Source organism: Pan troglodytes, chromosome 5 (genome assembly GCF_028858775.2).
Source record: "Pan troglodytes isolate AG18354 chromosome 5, NHGRI_mPanTro3-v2.0_pri, whole genome shotgun sequence".
Lineage (NCBI taxonomy): Eukaryota > Metazoa > Chordata > Mammalia > Primates > Hominidae > Pan > Pan troglodytes.
In genome coordinates, this window is record NC_072403.2 from 109,143,124 (window position 1) to 109,159,429 (window position 16,306).

The following is a 16,306-nucleotide window of genomic DNA, read 5'->3' on the forward strand; positions in this document are numbered from 1 at the left end:
TCGCTGCAACACAACTTTTAAATATCCTCTCTAGCATTATGGGAGGGATCCTATGCATATAATCTTCAATGACTTTGGGCTCCTGAGCTATTACCTTAGCGTTGACTAACCTGATTAACTCAGTACTACTTTCTAGTATTTTCTAATTTGGTTTTTTAGATACTGTAAAGTAAATAATATCATCTACAGTTTGGTGATGAAAAAATGGACTCAGAGGTTAAATAACTTGACCACTAAGTAACAGAAATGGAATTATAACCCAGGTATATCTGACTCCAAAGCATTTTTCACTATAAACCATCTTTGTTCAAGATTTAACTGTAATAATTAAACTCTTACACTTGAAGGTTTAAAAGAGTACCTAATAGTAAAATAAGACTGAAGCACACACAGAATTATTTATAAGAGGTGTATCTTTATAATACTCTTAATCACCAACATTTATTCATTAAAGAACTATACTACTAATCAAGGGATGATCAGGTTAAGATGACTACTGGTCATTAATGTTGGCAGTTGAGTTCTTTTCCTTAAGGTTTCCAGCCTTGTTTTTATGCATTTTGTTTGCCACATCAAAAAAATAATTGCTTTGTACAAAAAGGATATAAAACAAAAACTTACTACTTAGAAACACATCACCCATATTCCATATACAAAGCTTTTTGTTATTGCACTACTAGAAGAGACTTAAGCATTTAACTTGGAATGCCTAGCAAGATCTTTTAAGCTGTTTTTCTTATCTTGTTCTTCAAAATTCGAAACTAGAAAATCCCACTTGACTAAAAAGGCAAAAAAAGGAGGTTGTCCCTTCTAGGGTTAACAGATGCTTTTTGTAAGATTTTAGGTAAGATTAACCTTTTGCTCACAACAGGACTGGTTATTTATTTATTTATTTTTTTTACTGTCTTTAACTCAGGTAAAAATCAATATACAGCGAGACAAAGGGCTCTAGAGGGTCTGGCTACACCAGCTTTTGGTTTGGCTCCTGCACAATTCTACAACATGCTGAGGCTGGGAAGGATTAGCCTGCTTGTGTTGAGTAAACCGATGATACTCAATAAACAGTTTCTGTTGTAAACCCCTTAGGACGTGCAAAGCCACACTAGTTGGCAATAGACCAGATAAGCTGCAGAACCAGCTGTAATCTCATTTAGACCTGAGCTGATCCTCCTGTCCTTTCATTCCACAGGATCAAAGCAAACCACTGAGGAGGCAGCTGTATTATAGCAGCTCTGCTTGCTGGATGCAGCAAACATTTCATAAATTCCACTCCTTGAAGCAAGTCTCTACCTAATCTACCCAGAGCTGGGACAATCAATGAATTTCTGAATTCATTAGACTGATTATTACAGGGTAACCATTTTTTCTTTGGAGAAATATGATGATTGTATGCCAACTTTACAAAGCAGCTGTTTCTGACCATCTCTTTCTTCTGGAAGGGCCTAAATTTTCCCCCACAATATTGAATAAAAGTGGTTTAAAACTACTTAGCTCATTATATTTAATGCATATTAACAAGTAAACAATATATGATGCTAAATTTCTCCAGCAGTAGTAGCTGACTACCACTTAAAGGCAGCCAAACTTTAACAGTGGCCCATACTTTCCATGTTCAATGACACAGTGAGGAATGCCAAACCCTACTGTAACACAGGAGCATAGATTAACTGATGCTCCGAAAAAATTTATAGAAAAAGTTGCTGTAGTTTATTAAAGAATATTATTTGGGCATGTATTTGTATTTTTTTATAAAACAGGATAAAATTTTCAAAGTGTTCCAAACTGACATTGTTAAGTGTTTCAAAGTCAGTCAAGCATTTCATCCCCATGCCTCCCCTTCAATAGAACTGACATCTCAGTATCTGTTACTAGGAATTCCTTTCAGTAGAAACCTAAATTTCAAGTTATGAATCTTCAGAGAATTTACCATCCTCATGGTTAAGATAACATTAACTGGATGTATAATGGACACTGAAGAGGCAGGTATTAGGCATGACATCACAGATCACTCTAAACAGTGAACGTGAAAGAAATGAAACCCAAAACAAATGCATAGAGCTATAAAACATTAGCATTTTAAAAGAATCAACTAGGGCTGGCCACAGTGGCTCATGCTTGTAATCCCAACACTTTGGGAGGCCAAGGCAGGAGGATCACTTGAGCCCAGGAGTTCGAGACTAGCCTGGGCAATAAGTGAGACCCAACCTCTAAAAAAATTAGGCGGGGGTAGGGGGTGGGCATGGTGGCATGCACCTGTAGTCCCAGCTACTCGGGAGCCTGAAGTGAAAGGACCACTTGAGCCAGGGAGATTTAGCCTGCAGTGAGCCATGATCGTGCCATTGCACTCCAGCCTAGGCTATGAAGTGAGACTCAGTGTCAAAAAAAAAAAAAAAAATCAACTATAATTATAATTTAATACTGAATGTCAATTGAGAGGAGCCTTAGAGAACATCTAGCCAGAGAGCTGGCAATTTTTTTTTTTTTTTTAATATTTGTGCTTTGAGGGCCATGTACAGTGTCTTTTTTTTTTTTTTTTTTTGAGATGGAGTCTCACTCTACTGCCCTGGCTGGAGTGCAATGGCGCAGTCACAGCTTACTGCAAGCTCCGCCTCCCAGGTTCACACCATTCTCCTGCCTTAGCCTCCGGAGTAGCTGGGACTACAGGTGTGCGCCACCATGCGCAGCTAATTTTTTGTATTTGCAGTAGAGACGGGTTTTCACCATGTTAGCCAGGATGGTCTCAATCTCCTGACCTCGTGATCTGCCCATCTCGGCCTCCCAAAGTGCTGGGATTACAGGGGTGAGCCACCACACTCGGCCACATATTTTTTTTTTAAGAGACAGGTTTAAGCATTTAAGTCTCCCTATGTTGCCCAGACTAAGTTGCTGTGCCTACAGATGCAATGTCTAGCTCACATATTCTTCCTGTTGTTTTACAATTCTTTAAAAATGTAAAAAATATCCTAAGTTCTATGGCTATACAATAATGGGCTATGGACAAGATCTGACCAACAGTGCCTTAGTTTTCCAATCCTTTCTAGTCTAAACTACTCATTTTTCAGATGACACGACAAACTTTCAGGGACATGAATTGTTCTACATAACTAAGCAGCAAGTGTCAGCATCAGAATTTAGATCTCCTGAGACCCACTGTGTCTCTCTACTGTTTCCTAACATTTAACCCAACACTACTTTTCTTAGAAAATGGTGTGAAGATTCTACTATAATTCAGAAACACTTGAAAAAGCAACAATGAAAAGCACAAAACAGTTTTAAGAATGCCTGTGACACGTCAATGCAGACAGCATGCAAAAATGACCACACATTAGCTGACCCAATCATTTCCAAGCTAACAAATGCTACATTTAATAATGATTCACCTTCCCTCCAATCCCTTCTTCAGACATAAAATGGTCCCATTTAAGATAATCACCTAATAACAGCAAAAGTGAGAAATATGGAAACCTTAACTCTTCTATTTGCAAAATCCAGATCTTTGTAATAATAACTCCACAATAGGAAACTGCAAAACTGTGTAATTATACTTTAATTGTATTGTGAGGCATGCATTAATCACAAAGTTTAAGCACCAAGGATAGAATTATAATAATTCTGTAAAACAAATTCAAGCTAGCTAAGTAGGTCAGAACCACTAACATGCAACAGGAGACCTCTGGGAATTTATCAGTTAATGGCTATTTATGTGCAAATGAGTGCCCTCCAACCCTCCAAAATCCTGTGTAGCTGAAGGGTATTTCTGTTAACCAGGAGCACTGCTTAACTGCAGAGGCATAAATTAAAGCATTTTATTGAAATGATTTTTAATTTCTCTACTTTCCTTTTCCACATTCCTTCCTACCTCTTTCAAGAAGCACAATTTATAGCACACATTTAACAAGGAAAAAAAAAAGGCTGCTGGAGAATATTCAAAACTGATTTCTCCTGAACCTCGCATGTACACACACACACACACACACACACACTAGACCTTCAGTAAAATTAAAGGAAAACATGTCTCACATTAAATTTAAAAACTTCAATATAAGCACTAAATTAACATGCTTTTTATAATGAACTATATAATAAAACAAAATTCTGTTTTATGTTCTTATATTCTTATCCTACAGAAAACAAAGAAATTCAATGGTGTTTGTATCTATCATAATTCTTGTCCTAACAGTCAAACAATATACCTATCAAAAGTACACTTGGAGAAGTGGGGAAAGACTTTTTTGTTAAAAAGAAAGTCTCTAAGTGTCTCATATCTGATTCACCTTAAAAGAAAATGAAACATTTGGATGTTTTTTGAAAGGGGTAAAAGAAAGGCAGAATACAAATTTTCAATACCATCTAAACATGGCTAAAAGAGACACTAAACGCCCATCATAAGGACCATATCAAATTTACTCAGTACAAAGTTGGCATAAAACTAAGTACTGTCCAATGTTTAGATTTTAGGTAGAATAACAGTTATCTAAAATTACTGTTTTTAATGATTTAATATAGTGGCAATTTAAAAGTTTTAAGTTATGTTAACACTACCTTGGAGCTCTTTCTTTCCCATCATTAACTGAAATAAAATATAACCTAACCCTAAGTTAAAGACAAGTAAAGGCCAAATTAATCATATAATATCTTTAAAATTATAATACTTTTTAATGCAGTGAAACTTCAGCGCTTTAAGCTACAGTCAAAAAACTAAAATGTTCGTGAGAATTCTCTATTTTAAATATATAGGCAATACAACTTTGTGGTAAACTCTTTCTCAAAAAGATTTTAATGTTCCACTCATTTTTCCATAATTGAGTTTTCCAGAGTTGTAAGTAAATTATAGCAGAGCAAATGATTCTATCAAGTTTGCTTCTGATTAGTTTGCTCCATATCAGTCCTGGATTCAGAGGGCAATAACTGAAGGAATCAAGTGCTCCTCTGGTCAATTGTGTTTGTATATGAAATAGGGAACAGAAGTCTCTGGCCTAATGCTGTGTGTTATACTTCAATGTACAAAACATGTAAGTCATAGGAATTAAGATATATTTCTGGCCTAAAAACATAATTTCATTACAACTATTTGCTTTAAAAAAATTATCACATAAATGTAACCATCTGTTAAAGGCCATCACCCTATTTCAAAAGGGAACTCTCAGAAGCTGTAAAGCAAGGGCTCACTTGAGGCTCTCCTCTCTCTTTGGTCAGGGGAAATACTGTGGTCACACCAGTCTTCCAGTCACAGGAAGATTCTAAGTCAGATCTCTGTGTACCAAGCACTGCACTAAGGCTTAATTAACCCTGTTCAGAAAAAATAAGACCTTAACTGAAGAGACAACAGATACATAGTCAACTTGCTGAAGGAGTACAATTAAGAGGTATGTCTCATATTTGGACTATCCCCTCCAAAATCTCTTAACATTACACATGAAAAGAACTATACAGGCATATAGAAATCATTGAAAATTTCCAACCTCTGCATTTATATGGCTGAAACTGAAGAAAAAAATGAGATGATATTAAAGTGTTTTGATATCCTTAGGGTGATAAGGTCAAGAGCACCAATGAGAGAAATCTTGGACCACAGGAATAGTGAAACATTTTATCAGTAGTTAAACATAAGTAAAAGATGTATTTAAGTATAAGAAGCTATTAGGTTTGTCTAAGTCATAATTCCTAAAATTTCCTAATTACTGAAAATGTTGGTTAAATATTATTGCCTGACTACATACAGGACCAACCTGAGTCATCAGATCATTCCTTTCCTTTATTCCCTTTATCACTCGATCCCAGTCATGACTTCAAAACTAATGTACTCTCCTACCTTTATGTATTTTTAAAAATTACTTTGGCATTTTTGTATTATTAGCCTTTATTACCACAATGATTTCCTACCTAGTTTCCTTGCTTAAAGTTTGCTTAAAGTTCTCTTTCAATTCATTGGGCATATTACTGCCAGAACCATCTATATAATCACCATTCAACAGACACGTCATGCACTTTTAGCTGGATACCTAAGTGCTTAAGTTATAATTATGAATAAGACAAATTCCCGGCCCTCAATAAGTATCAGTCTAGTGAAGGAGATATTTCAAGTGGTAAATGTTCTGGGTGATACAAATATGAACAGGGCAAACAAGAAGGACAACACTTGCCTCCTGGGGAACCTGGAAACCCTTAATAGGGGAAACTGCATATTTCACTTACACCCGAAAGGAAATAAACTTTCCAGGCAGAAAAGAAATCAAAGAGCATTTCAAGCAGACGGATTAAGGGAAAGAAACAGGTAAGGTCTTTCTGTCAAGGATCTTATGATTCAGGGAGACAGAACAGCATATGAAGGGTATAAAGAACTGCTCTCATCACACCCCTCTACTTAAAACCTATAGTCTTTGATTTCCTCCTCACCCAGGTCTACACTCTGGCCCTAACTTCAAAGTCCTTCATAATCTGGTATAACTTTCTACTGGAGCATGTATCCTCTGCATTCATCAGACTAGTTTGTATCGCTACCTAAAAAACATTTAACCCGTCCCAACTTCAAGTTCTTAAGTCACTCTCCTGTTTTAGCATTTTTTTCCTCACTTCTCTTCTTCAACAACTTAGGTAATTGCCACTCACATCCAACCTCTTTCAAGAGGCTCTCCCTACCCCTCCTCCTTCCTTATCACAGGTATAAATCCTACTTCTTGAATACCCAGTTCAAAGGCCATCTATTTCAAAATATCTTTCCTAATCCTTTCTTTCCACCCTTTTTCTTCCTTCTCCTACTGATGAATCCCCCAAATATCTTCAAGTGTTCATTACTCATTAATTTTCACTTTACACTAGTTATACACATGTACGGTTTACTAAAAAATAATTTCCCCAAGAACAGAATCTAATCCTTATTTTTGCACACAAACCAAAAAGCATTTTGCACTAATAGCACTCAAAAGCGTTACTGAATTACTACAGTATCCCACTACTACTTTTTAATATTCTGTGTGCTATCATGTACTCCAACTAGAGAATATCTTGTGCTTTTCTCATATCCTATCTAGTACCGGTAAGAGAGTAAGTCCATACAAAGCACCCAAGAAATACTTGCCTGGGTACTCTTCTACCTTCACTGACCTCAAGCTATCTACAATTACAACCAATTTATTAGTAATTTTCTCTTCAAATCTCTCCTCAACCCAAAGCAAAAGATAATGAGAACTCAAACTGCTTAAGGTCTCTGACATACAAAAGGCCCTAAGCAAATATGCTGTTTAGTAATCAACTATGACATAGTTATTATGTCTCTATCGAAAAAGATTTCTTGAATAACACAGCTATCTCAGTATTTTTTGACTAAATTATTTAACTAATACATATCTAAAAATCACTCAAAGTAAAATATTTGATAATATTTGTAGCAATATAAATTGATGCTTAAGAAAAGTCTTTCCAATGTCATTCTTTTTTTGTAATTTTATTTTATGCATGCTACATAAAGTGAGAAAAAGCAGCTCTATATAAGCAGAAAACTAAATAATGGTAATTTAGTAAAATTTAATTTAATCATGCTGGCAGTGTAAATCACATTTCCATTTCCTATATCAACTTTAAAGAGAAAAGCAAATTTGCTTAAAAATGTTAAAATATTCAATATATAATTGATATAATTAGAAACACTAAAGTAATCTAATCCAATCCTTTATCCTTCAGATGAAAGAAATAAAATATGGGGACCTGCCTGAGGTCCCAGAGTTAGAGCTGAATTAGGTACAAAAGGCTCTTTCCATCACTTCATATCCAACCTTTTGCTTTTTCCTAAAAATCTTATATATCCCTAAACCAGTAGTTCTTGCTCCTAAAATAAATGTAGATACTGTATTAATGAATAACCAAGGAGATATAAAAAGTGCTTAATATGCAAGATAATAAGTGAACAGAATCAGGTATCAATTTTAACCTATCCCCTTCACTTTGAATCTTTGTATTAAACATAAAGAAAAGAACTAAAGCAGACAACAGGGTGAAGAACGGATTCTCTAACTTCAGGGTTTCCAAAATAAATGCCATAAAAAACAGTAAGAGAAAAGATTCATTTATGTATATGAAATTTAATCTGACTCATTCTCCCACAATCATTATTCCAATGAGAATAAATACATCTGTCCAACATGTAAACAAGTTCATATATTTAAGTTATTCAAGTTCCTGGTGCCCACTAGTACATTCTAAATGACAAATTCAGAACAGCATACCAAAAGACAAGACATGACTGTATTAGTCTATATAGAAATCATGGAAAGACTGAACTGTGTTGAATCTCTAAATTAGGCAAAATACACTTGCCTTCTGGGAAACAAGGGATATTTTGGTTACACGTTCTCACAAAACTTCTACTGTAATATAATTCTGAAATAGCTGGACCATTAATTCAACCTAATATATGTAATTTCTTATATTCCAGAGGCCACTTACCATCTTCCATGAGTAGTCTGCAGAATGTAAGAGATTCCATATTTTGTATCAAATTAATGGTCCAACCATTTCAGAATTTAAAAAAGAATGACCATGGAGACATAAAAACTTGGTGGCATTAAATGGCATGATAGTATAAACGCTTTCTACTATACTATAAGCTCTACAAGTGCAGGAACATTTTCACGTACACAAGAGTACTTACTAGCACAGTTCTGGGACACAGAAGCATTCAAAAAACATTTGCTGAATTACATTGGAATTCCTCTTAGGAAACCACAATTAAAAAACTGTTAGCTGTTTATTTTTGTGTGTGTGTATATAATTTTTTAAGATTATGACATTTATATATAAAAATCCCTTAAAACTTTTACACATCCAAAAAAATACATAAAATGCAAATTTCAAGTGGGGCCAATATATTTGCAACATACGTAATGTATAGAAGATTGATGTATTTAATACAATTTTGTGGCAAATTAATATTAAAAGAAAAAATAGATTACTTAATAAGAGGGTATCAGAACAATCCACATTCTGTGTTATAGGCTTTTCAAAGCAAACATATCAAAAGATTTCTTCTTGTTGACTTAATCTTTCATTTCCCTAACGTAAAATCTTCATCTTCTAGTAGTATACCTCAAAAGTGTAATGCATTAGAAAAAAAGGAAGTTGCACAGCTCTATGTAGCATCCGTGTTGTTAGCATGTACATAAACTTTTTAAAATGCACAAAGCAATACTACATTGGTTTTAGAATCTATTTTTTCATATTAAAATATTCTTCTGACATCTATTTTTCTTCTATTCCCATTCTCTGACACCTAATGTCAGAAGTAGAAAAGTAGATGTCAGAAGAAAGAAATGCGGCAAAGTGTATCAATAACACAGTGCTATAATAACAATTCACTAAAGACCTTAAATATGTGTACAAGTAGCAAAGTTAATTATTTTTATTATTAATGGAATGTGTGAAAGATGTCAGAAAAAACTTTAAAAACTTTTGAACTGCTATCTAAATAAACACAAACTTCTAAAGACTTAAAATTCCTCCCTTCTAATATTTGCCACCTATCATCTATATGACATAGTGTAGCTGACTTACTGCCACATAATCTAATCACATGCTTTATTTTATGTAGGGCAATCTCAGAGAAAATTCTGTAAGTGACATGGAAGTTTTAAGAAAAGTCTCCAACATCTGTCTATTATTCTATCCATCACAGTGTATTTCATTTATTTGTTTATATGTCTACCTCACTACACTGTGGGGCACTTAAGAGCAGCATTCTGATTTTATGCATCTCTACTTTCTCCAATACCAGCACAAAGTCTGTCATGGCAGGTACTTGATGGGCACTCAATAAGTGTACTGGCTGGAAAATACAGACATTTCTGTTTCATGCATAAGCACAAAATTAATACAGCAGAATTTTCTCCAAAGACATAAGAAAAATAAAAGGGGACAGAGATGTGACCAAGAAAGCAATTTATGTACTTAAAGCATAAATAGTATTCTTTTCATGGAATACCTACCATTGTACTGATTCAGAATGGAGCCCTAAAAAATCTTAATTTAGAATGGAAAACTCTGTCTAATAAACATTCTCTCACTTTACTTCTCTGAAACCAACACACAGTAATGATTATAAAAGCAATCACCGCTAGGTACTCTGTTAGACATGACATTTATTATCTTTTTTATTCTCCAAATCAGCTCTTCAATATGTATCATTATACACATTTTACAGGTCAGAAAGACTGAGGTTCAAAGAAGTGACAAGACTTGTTGAAGACTACAGTGAAAGAGCAGAGTCAGGATTCAAATTCACATTTGTAACATTTTGAAAAATACAGTAATTTTTTTTTACTATAAGCAAAAGACTATTCTATGTATGATTCACACATATGAAATGACTGAAGTGAAAATTTGCTCGAATGGTTTTGACAATGGATATATTAATGACCCACAAAATTGAAATACAGTGAATATCCCAGTTAGATAAGCTAAGCAAATCAAATTTTTAAGCAACTAGGATCTTGGAAACAAGAGCCAAGCCAACTAAAAACTATGTACAGTTCCTAAACATTCACTGGGTTAAAAGACGTTTGATTTATATACATGAAGTTTGAGATATTACACAGTCTTAAACAGTGCATGAGCACATTGTGTGTGTGTGTGCATGTGTGTGTGTCTGTAGACAGAGTAACATGTCTTTGATATTTTTTTCTGTGAAGAAAATGAGGTTGCAGCCAGGCATGGTGGCTCACGCCTGTAATCCCAGCACTTTGGGAGGCCAAGGTGGGCAGATCATCTGAGGTCGGGAGTTCAAGACCAGCCTGACCAACATGGAGAAACCCCATCTCTACTAAAAATACAAAATTAGCCAGGCATGATGGCGCCTGCCTGTGGTCCCAGCTACTCAGGAGGCTGAGGCAGGAGAATCACCTGAACCCAGGAGGTGGAGGCTGTGGTGAGCCAAGATCGCGCCATTGTACTCCAGCCTGGGCAACAAGAGCAAAACTCCACCTCAAAAAAAAAAAAAAAAGAGGTTGTAGAAATTTCCATAGTATAATCCCACTTTTGTACCCCTACCCTTCAAAATAAAACAGGTGGTAAAGGAGGCAGTGTAGATAAAAGGAGAAGCAATAGCAGCTGGGAAAAATATTCTCCAAAGTGTTCATAGTGGCTCCCTTTGCGGATGAAGGGTAGGGTTTAGGAAAAGAATGAGTTTCATCTTCTACTACATATAATTCTGTGTTATTTACATTCTTTGCAAGATACATAAATTTGATAATATAAAAATGTAAAAGAGAGGCATTAAAAACTCTCTAGAGCCTTCAACTGCTTCAGAAATTACACTGAAAATGTTATTTGATATTTGATATTAATAGTAAGAAAAAAGGCTTAGAGAAATAGTGGGGTACCTATACTAACAAGCATAGAAAAAATACTAATACTGGAAAATAAAAGTTAATTTATTAATCCTTTTACCTATCATTTCACCACAGGCTCTAGAAGCCTCCTCTCTCTGTTTTTCCATCTACAGAACTACAGCTTTGTTCTAAAAATCTGGAAAAAGTTAAAAAAAAATGTTCTAGTCTAAGGTTTTTCTACTAGTTAAAAATTTGCATCTGTTGGATATATGTAATTGGATCTTGAACATACGCTATGGCTCCCATTCATTTTTAAGAATTACATATAAGGTTCTATTTTTTAAATCAAATCATTAAAAAAAAATACCTTCTACACATAATCAAACAAGTCTACGAAGATCAAAGCCTCATTTACACTGCTGTGAATGGTACCCTTGAGGTTATGCAGCACACAATTTGTACAATACCCAAGAGCCCTGCCAAGACACACAGGAGCACATTCCCCACAGCCTTGTATCTAATGGTGAAAAATTCAAAATAGCAAAAGTTTTCACAAATAAGAAATAGTTAATCCACACCATGGAATATTATGGTATATCTACACAATGAACACCAATAATAATGTAGATGTCATCAATATGGAAAGTTGTTGATGATATAGTAAGCGAAGAAGCCAGCTCACTAAACAGCATTTAATCTTATTTTTGGTTTTAAAAAAGTATATGAATAGGAATGTGTACAAGAATATAACAAAATATCAATAGTAGTTCTCTCAGCATGGTGAGTTAAATAACTTTTAAAAAAATCCATCTACATTTTCTAAGTTTAACACCAGAAACATATATAATAGCAGCCTAATATTGATTTCTTAAAAAATTACAGCTGTAGGAGTAAAATGAAACAAAGAGATCTTATATCATAAGATTTTACTATTTTTTTGTTTTTTTTTTTTTCAAATCATTTGACTTATAGGAGAAACATTTTTCTTCCATCCCACCTCCTCCTTAAGAGAGAGATTTATGCAGCATAAGCCACATAATCGGGGCATTTTTTACTTTATATTTTTATCAGCTGCCTTTCAAACTGTGCTAACACTGTGGTTTCTGGATTTTAAAGATTAGTTGTTTGCACAGTCCTGTTATTGATGATGAAAAAAATACATAATTAAGAGATCAACCAACCCAGTTGAGGCCCCCTGAAAGAATACTATTCCAGGAAGGGTGTACAAGGTTTCTTGCCCTGGGAGTTTCACTTCATAAATGGATTAATCCTTGGTTCACTAGAAAATTCTAGAACAATCAACTTCCCAATTTCTGATGTTTTTTCACAATTAATCATGTTTTAAATATATATATATATATATATATATATTTTTTTTTTTTTGCATTGTTTCACTAGTGGCTGTTCACCACCAAAGAGCTCAAGATTCCTTGAAACCAACAAGGAGGATTTTTTCTTTATAATATTTTACTAGTTTCCAGGAAAACTGCCAGTAGGAGGCAGCAATGTCTGGCTGTGGCAACAGCAGCGGCTCTGCTCTGCACAGTAGTTAGCTGCTGACTTCATTCTTCTGTCATTATATAAGCAAGATGACACTGTTCTCTAATCCAGCCAAAGCTGATAAGTACCATCAACCTGTCACTTCCTACATTTCAAATTCTAACATCACAGCATCAAAGAGTTTTTACATTTCGATTTCTTTTGCTGGCAGCAGCCGGTAGCCTCTCATTCTCCCACGGTGTTCTAATGCTGCATTTGCACACCGGGGTTACTCCCAGACTGAATAGCAGGTCATCCCCTGCTCACTGAGCTCATCTGTGGCCCATGTGCTAGGCAATTTAGATCCAATCAGCCCTTATTTAGCTCAAGAGTAATGAGCAGCATAGTGACACAGACTTAAGCCTGACCCTCAGGACACTGCTCATCAAGCAGTAAAACTGTGACAAAATCATTCATCTTCCACCCGCTGGCAAGAAATAATACTCGCACTCACTGTATTACTTTTCAAGATAAAAAAAAAAAAGTCCTGAATTTTCATGATGTGAGACATTAATTTGCAGAAAGCTGAATTCCCTTAAACCCCCCTGTTGCTATGAGCTCACCAGGGGGAAATAGGCCTTAGGAGACTGAAATGGAATAAAGAAAATTGCTCCAGCTTTCTTTTCATTTTAAATAAGCCTTAAATCTGACAAGAGATACCCTAAAGAGAGAAAAATATATATCTTGTAAGGTAAAGAAGAAACAATTGAAATTAAGAGTTTCAAATGCTAGTTTCACTCCTTGTTTGTCCTCAATTTCTTTAAAATATAAATAAAATTTGAAACAGCAGTTATTCACCTTTTTCCACAAGGCGGATGAAGAAAGCTAAGAACTGCTTCCCATAAACAATATGGTGGCAACAGTAAATTCATATCATTAAACATGTACTCTGATGTTTTCTACAAAACACATCTTAAAGAAAATAGCTTTAGGGTAACAGTAAGATGGTGAGAATAGCCAGAAGTATTTTAAAACTATAATGAATCTATTTTTTCCACAATTTATAGTGCCTTCTGAGGTTTTATTAATCCAAAAGTAATTAATTACAGGAATAATTAAGATTGGTTTCCTTCCCTCACTGTCATATCACATCATTAAAAAAAAAAGTCTGGTAGCTTATTCTAATGCATTTATTGAATGTAAATGCTGAAATTTTACTTGCTTCCCAAGTACTTCCCTTTTATAACCAAAAGCCACAATGCCAGTTTATCATACTGAGTTTTTAAAAACTAGGTCAATGTACCAAAGTCACAATTTTAGGTGTTTTTAACCTATTCCATAGTCAGAGAAGAGTTAACTTTAACCAATCTGTCACGAATGGGATTTACCAGTCTTCAATATACTTACTATGACAGCCTGTCTTTGGTTTAAGAAACAGCACCGTGTGGTGCCATGAAAGAGCACAGAAGTGATGTCTTCCTACAAACTCATTGCTGAATTTCATCTAAAGCTTCAAAGATCTGGGTGGTCTAAACACCTATAGTGAACCACTATAGGTTCAGACTAGGAATCACAGTGACATAAATAAGATTGGGAAAAGTAGCTTTTGCCTCATCCCAGCATCTTTTGATTTATTGCCATTTGCTAAAGAGAAATATGCCAGTGGCTGGTAAAGAAAAATAATCATGGCACTTCTATTCCCTAAACAACTGAATTGATCCACTTTCAAAGGAATGAAATGCTTTCTTTACAGAGTATATTTATTTTTTCCTTCTCCTTTTATCCAATGTTCTTCACTCCAGTTTCTGTTTTACAGTGTTCTTTCTCCACCCTTATGTTTTCTCTTTTTCCTCTGTAATTATGAGAAGACAATTTTCTGGGTTTCATCCTAGAAAAATCATATTACTGGTAACTTCAAATTTTGGTAATAACTATAAATCAGAAATCATAAAGCTCTATTCTATGCTTCTTGAAAGTAGGAGTAATCTTGTAAAAAATCTAATATATTTTTATTTTTAATTCATTATTTATTTATTTTTTTGAGGCGGAGTTTCACTCTTGTTGCTCAGGCTGGAGTGCAATGGCGCAATCTCGGCTCACTGAAGTCTCCACCTCCCAGGTTCAAGCGATTATCCTGCCTCAGCCTCCTCAGCCCTTGAGTAGCTGGGATTACAGGTGCCCACCACCACGCCCAGCTAATTTTTTGTATTTTTAGTAGAGGTGGGGTTTCGCCGTGTCGGCCAGGCTGGTCTCAAACTCCTGACCTCAGGTGATCTGCCTGCCTCAGACTCCCAAAGTGCTAGGATTACAGGTGTGAGCCACTGCACCCAGCCAAATAAAATCTAATATAAAGCTTCATTCACCTCCCACGTTAATTATATAATTATTAGGAACTGGGGTTAAATATCAGCTCTGACCTAGATTACAACTACAGATTATAATCAGGGGCATAGCAAATAAAAAACCAGAAGACTAACAAGGGTGAGGAACGTTTGTGAAAGCTTTGATATCTTTTCTTTGTAGCTAGTATTTTGAATTTCTCACAGATGGGCCCTGCTGTGATTCTATTTTCTTATGTTGTGCTGGAGTCACTCAATAGGCCCTTTCATTACAGAATCTTCGGTTCTGAGAAATTTTCTTGAATTGTTTTATTGATTATTTCCTTCATTCCATTTTCTAAGTTCCCTCTTCCAAATGCCTTCCTTCCACTCTAATCCCAATACAGACAATCTGCACTTGTAGATTCAAAGTGTTCCTGCAGACCCAGCCTTGAGAGACTGGTTCCGAAATGTCTCAAACGGAAGGTAAAGGCTCAAAGGACCCACTTGCTGCACCTGTTTCCATAGTTCAGTGGAAAAAATTCAATGATAACTAGTGAATTAGAAAGATAAAATAATAGTAGTCATCCAGAAAATACTAAGGAAAACACACTGAATTTTTCAATAACCCCGAAAACCTTTCAACTGGGAAGAACAAACCTCCTATCATCCTCTAGAGGTCCCTTCTACCCATGGGTACTTAGAAGACAATAAACACAGAGATGAAATTCAGATTATGCATTAAATCCATATCCTGACTGCATGGATACTGTTGTCTGCTTGCATATGGACACTGGCAAGAATTGTTGGATAAGCATATAAAATTTCAGGACAAGTATAAACCATTATCAAGTAGTATGAAATGGTGAAAAAGTGATGGTTTAAATAAATACAAGTTTCTTTGTCCTTCCTCTCTACCATCTTAGTCTTTCATGTAAAAAATACATGAGTGCATACTACATATGCTTCATGTGACTGGTTCACTGATATATCCTAAGTGCCTACTATCACAGTAGGCATTCAAAAATACTAGTTAAATTTGTTGAATAAATTGTTTTTCATGAATATGTCTCCCCTTTAGAAAATAATTACAACACAAGGTAAAAAACAATAAAGGACATTAGAGATTTAGTAACTATTCAGGAAATTCAACAGGAATAGAGATTATTCAAGACTGGTGTATTAGTCGGT

General features: G+C 35.1%; 1 protein-coding gene across 15 annotated transcripts in view; it reads right to left on the minus strand.

Annotated features, from left to right (window-relative positions):
* The window catches only part of MMS22L (MMS22 like, DNA repair protein), a 151,255-nt gene that overhangs the window by 69,811 nt on the left and 65,138 nt on the right, over nt 1–16,306 (minus strand). The gene's annotated exons all lie outside the window — the stretch shown is intronic.